Genomic DNA, 5,644 nt, shown 5'->3' on the forward strand with positions numbered 1-5,644 from the left:
CAAGGCAACCCTTGGTTGACCTCACAGATTGCAAGGACCTTGTCATCTTACAATCCCTTAATTTTTTATTTTTTATGCCTATGGCACCTGATCTTCCTAGGTGGTCTTCCATCCAAGTACTAACCGGGCCCAACCCTACTTGGCTTCCAAGATCAAACGGGATCGGGCTTGTTCAGGGTAGCATGGCCGTAGACTTATTTATTTATTATTTTTAAATTAAGGAAAGGCTCACTGTTAATTCTGGTGATGTATTTACTGCCCTTTAAAAATTAAAAAAAATTTCTTTTAATTACAGTTGATGTACAATATTATATTAGTTTCAGGTGTACAACATAGTGATTAGACATTTACGAAGTGATCACCCTGATAAATCTAGTACCCACTTGACAGCATACATTGTTGTTACAATATCATTGACTATATTTCTTATCCTATGTTTTACATCCCCATGACTAATTTGTAACTACCAATTTGTACTTCTTAATCCCTCCCCTTTTCACCCACCCCTAACCCCTTCCCGTCTGGGAACCACCAAAATGTTCCCTGTGTCTTTGAGTTTGTTTCTATTTTGTTTGTTCATTTTGTTCTTTAGATTCTACATATAAGTGAAATCATATGGCATTTGTCTTTCTCTGTCTGACTTACTCCACTCAGCACAATATCCTCTAGGTCCATCCATGTTGTTGCAGCTGGCAAGATTTCATTCCTGTTTTTTGTGGCTGAGTAGTATTCCATTGTACTTATGTACCACCTCTTTTTTATCCATTCATCTATGATAGACAGCCAGGTTGCCTTCATAGCTTGGCTATTGTAAATAATGCTACAATGAACATATGGATGCACATGTCCCTTTGAAGTGATGTTTTGGATTTTCTTTTTTTTTCCTTTTTTTTTTCAGATAAATGCCCAGAAGTGGGATTACTGGGTCCTTCTTTGTCTCTTGTTATAGCCTTTGTTTTAAAGTCGATTTTGTCTAATATAAGTATTGCTACCTCAGACTGTTTTTGTTTCTATTTGCGTGAAATATGTCTTTCCATCCCTTTACTTTCAGTCTGTGTGTGTCTTTTGATCTCAAGCGAGTCTCTCGCAGGCAGCATATGTAAGGGTCTTGTTTTCATATCCATTCAGCCACCCTATCTTTCTTAGGATTTACTACCTTTTCTATTTGGTGTTGTGTCTGCGAAGTTTTCACTTCCTTGGAATTTTAACTCCCCATCTCCGCCCCCTCCCCCACTCTCCTGTCTGTGACACAAATGCCTTTTTAAATTTTTCGCTAGTTTAATTAGTGCATGAATTCATTTTGACTGATGAATTGATGTGGCTTATTGGCATGAAGATTTCCTTTCCCTCCCAGCACTGTTTGTAATAGAAACGGCTTGTGTGGGGGTGACACCTGCTTTGATGCTGCAGACATTCTGTTTGATGCAGAAAGGCCAGCCACTCAGCTGTGATTCTCTAGTCCCTGAGGAGATGGTTTTTCATTGCTGTCGGTGGAGTGGGGGGAGGTTGTTGGTGAATAAGAGGAGAGAGTGGTGTGGAAAGTGATGGTGGAGAAACAACATAGCTAAGGATTTAATGTTTATATTTTATTGGGCTGGTTTTGAAAGTCATTGTTCACACCCTGGACCCAGGAGAGAGGGAGACCTTGACTTTTTGCCATCGGTAGTAAGGCATTGTGAATTAGTGCAGTGAGATGAAAATTTCCAACGTCTCCTGCCAAAGAATTAAGCTTGAAATTAGTGCACAGTTGGTAACAATTTGATTTCTGGTTTCACTTTAATCAGTGAGGATTAATGGTTAAAATTTTTATTTCTAATCTTGCGTTAGCCTGACTAACAAAAGCTGTCACTTTCTTGAAAACTGCTTAATGAAGAGGGATTTATAAGCTCTCTGAGAGAATAAAAGCTGAAGTGCTAAGGCCCACTTTTCAGACCATAAAATTTTCAAATTCCCCCAATAGTCTCTCACGTTCTGCTGGAAGAGTTGACTGCTGCTGGGTTCAGTAATGTTTATTGCCAGACAAAGGTGGTGGAAGAATTTGAGTGCATTCTTACTGGCTTCAGAACTCTAGGTGAAATGCAATAATCTTAGGGGAAAATTAATATTACAGAACAGAGTAGGAAGTAAGATTTGAATTGTGAATGGAGCATTGCTTAGCTTATATATTTTTTACCCTTTTTCCTTTTCCTGTTGCAATCTGAACTAGACCTTTCTATGACCCTCTCATGCCAATTAGTCCACAGAAAAATTGTGAAACTGGTGAAGTCTGTCACCAGAACTCTACAAGGTTTCCCTGAGTGTCCTTTGAACAGTTTCTCATTGACTTCCACCTCCAGAGACCCTTGTCCTTGGGGATAACACCCTATTCCAGACTTCACCTGTCTTATCACCCCACTTCCCAGCCAAACTAAGTGTTGCTACAAGCCTTTATGCACTAATTTCTCGCCTCTCCTTTTTGAGTGTCTTGAGGGCAGAGCCTGTGCCGTCACTTCCCACTCGTTCCCACTTTGCCTCACTCAGCCTTGTGTGCAGAAAAGATGTTCAAGTCGAAGTTCAAGGGGGTGCAATGATGGGATGTTGGGGAGGAGATCTGAGCACCACATGAGTAGTGGGACCAGATAATCTTCAAAGTGGCTTCCACTCCCCAGTTGTATGACTCTACAGCCTCACCGGAGGGGGCAGTTGCCTTCCTCGTCCCTTTTATCTAGTTTGATAAAAAACAAATATGAAGCTGTCCTCCAAGTTTTAATTATCTTCTGCTATACACAAACTTTAGCAACTGGGTTGTTCCTGAAGATTATACTGCAGAATAAATGCCTCTTTCAACAATGGACTGTAGAATAGGAATGAATTCTCCAATGCTTAGATATAAGAACCATTAATACAATTCTTATTTTTCCCGCTCACATTAATTCTAAGTTCCCTCTTATCAAAGCAAGTCCAATATCAGTTAATTTGGCACTCTCTCCATCTCCAATGTATTAACAAGAAATTGAGAATTTAAGTGGTGTGAAGAAGATCTGAAGAACCATGGTCTTAGCTCATGGTGGTCTTGATCTTTACAATAACCCTTTTGCTGAATGAGGTGCTGTTCAGCATTGTCAGGCAGTGCTGGTTGGAGTGGCCCACAGAGTTGCTTTCACAGCTTCCCCTCATCCACCTAAGGCCGGCCATGGGACAGACAACCTGCCAACTCTCAAGGTGATGATTCTTACCATCCATTTACCACCTGGTCTCCACGTGGTAGTAAGGCACAGGTCTTCACCACTTGAGGAACTTGTCACACCCTCTGTTTCCCATTCTGCCTTGGGGGAACCCTTCTGTTCTCTAAATTGGGTCATGTTCACTTCCTCTAACCCTTGGGGGCCATTCCTCATCTTGAACAACCTAACTTATCTTCTCTATGATTCTTGGATTAAGAAAAAAGTCTGTTTTTCCTCTCCAAAGAGAAAGAAGCCTTCCTATTTTTTTCTTAATTGTTACAGCAGAGAAAAAGGCACAACCATATTAACTTGTAGTGAATGAGGAGAAATTGGGAAGCCTTTCATTCCTACTGAAATCTATATCATCTATCTGTCATCTATGTCCGTGTTTACATTTATAAGTCAACCTTAGGTTGTAACTTGCTGTTTGAAAAGTTCTAGTCACCTTGCTCAGTGGTAACTACATGTGTTGGCTGGGAATGCATGCTATTGTCTGAAGCAGAAACTTGACTACAGTGGCCTAATACAAAACAAGGGTTTATTTTTCTTATGTAATAAGAACTCCTGGGATGGGTGGTTTAGGACTGGTCCCTTTGCTCCGTGCTGCACTCACGTTCTCTCCTCCTATAGTGATTTAAAATTGGCTGCTTCCAGAAGGAAGAAAGGACATGAGCAAAAAAAAAAAAAAAAATTCTCTTCATGAAGCTTTGTCTTTTTATTTAAGAATAGGAGTCTTTCCCAAGGATCTTGCCTGTATCTATGACCAGAACCATGCTGCATGGCCACCCAAGTTATAAGGGAAGCTGGGAAGCTGGGAACAGTATGCTAATTTTCCACAGTAGTTGGCAGAGGAAATGATGGGGAGTGGCGGGGGGAGAGGGATAGAGTGGGTATTGAGTGAGCCTTTCTAAAATGCATGACTTGTCCTATGTTATTATTTTTTTTTTGAAAAAAGAAAGAAAAGAAAAATGATTTGTGTCTGTGTGTGTGACTGTGACTAAAGAGACAAATGCCTTTCTAAACATTACAGTTGGTATCATCTTCGAATTAAAAGTTAACACATGAAGACTGACAGCATGAGCTAGGTCATAGCCAAGGCACAGATAGTCTGGAGGGTCCTCCAGGGAAGATGGCTATGGTCAAAACCACTGTTTGCAGACACAGGAGAAAATGAAACCGTTAAGCTGCAGGGTCTTGTATACTGCCCTGGGTCTCACACTGGAGGAGTGGAATGGAGAGGGACCTCTGGGAGAAAGAAGAGAGAGCATTGATCACAGAGGCTCACACTGGAATCCCTTGCAAAACTGTTTTTAAAAAAATACTGAATCCTGGGACCCATCCCCAGAGATTCTGATTTAATTGATCTAAAGTGCCATCTGGGTATCAGGATATTGCAAATCTCCCTGCTTAAGATCTGATGCATAGCCAGGGCTGAAACTCCCCACATTACATTATTTTGAAACACAGCACCCCGCCTTCCCTAGAATAGTGCTCAACTCAGCCTCGGCCCGATGTCATGGCAGACACAGCAGATGAATGTGCCTGCAGGAACTCCTGGTGGCATCTGCTGCAGGGATGCTGTTGGTCATCAGCCTTTATCCTCTTCTTGAAAAGCCATGGGAAAGATGCTTCCAGGTCTCAGTTTCGGAAAGTGTGATTCTCCTGAACATTTGGTTTGTTTTGGTCTTATTGACATGCTGAATCTTATAAATGTCTGCTTCCCTTTCTGTTTTGGCTCCTAGGAAGCTTAGGAACAACTGTATATTACCATGTGGTCTACATTCCTCTCTGCTAACATCACTCCTTAGAGTTAGTATTTCTTCATCCAGAATTTTTATTTACACTTCTTTCTCTTAAAAAATACCTTCCTATTATATTTCTGTATGCCATCTCCAATTCTTGGTAGAATGGGGTAGAGGAGTAAAATGAATAACGTAAGTAAACAAAATAAAAATCCCCAAATTGCCTAAACCCCTCCCCATCACCCAAGCAAAATTCTTTCATCCTTCTATTTACAATTCTTTGAATTTTTAAAATCTTATTTCATTTTCTCGTCAGGGTTGCCCTTGAAATTTATTTGAATCTGTTTTCATCTGTATAAAAATGCTCTCAGCTGGAACTTGGGTGGTAGTATTCCAAAGAGTAATTCGTTTCTGGGTCTCTACCCTCAAAGAATGGTCTCAAAGGATGAGGGCACTTTGCTTTTGGAATTTAAAGAATTCAAACTTATTGAATTACTCTTATGGATATCTACCCCCAAATCTGGACAACATTTATTTGCTAAGAAATATGTACCCCTATGTTCATTGCAGCATTATTTATAGCCGCCAAGACACGGAAACAACTGAGGTATCCTTCGATAGATGATTGGATAAAAAAGACATGGTACATATATACAATGGAATATTACTCACCCATAAGAAAAGGTGAAATGTTGATAT

At 40.4% G+C, this 5,644-nt stretch overlaps 1 pseudogene; it reads right to left on the bottom strand.

The window, feature by feature from the left end:
* Positions 1 to 75: 75 nt before the first annotated feature.
* Positions 76 to 194, bottom strand: LOC112470550 (annotated as a pseudogene).
* Between the last annotated feature and the right edge of the window lie 5,450 nt (positions 195 to 5,644).

Source organism: Pteropus alecto, unplaced genomic scaffold (genome assembly GCF_000325575.1).
Source record: "Pteropus alecto unplaced genomic scaffold, ASM32557v1 scaffold3, whole genome shotgun sequence".
NCBI classification, from domain to species: domain Eukaryota; kingdom Metazoa; phylum Chordata; class Mammalia; order Chiroptera; family Pteropodidae; genus Pteropus; species Pteropus alecto.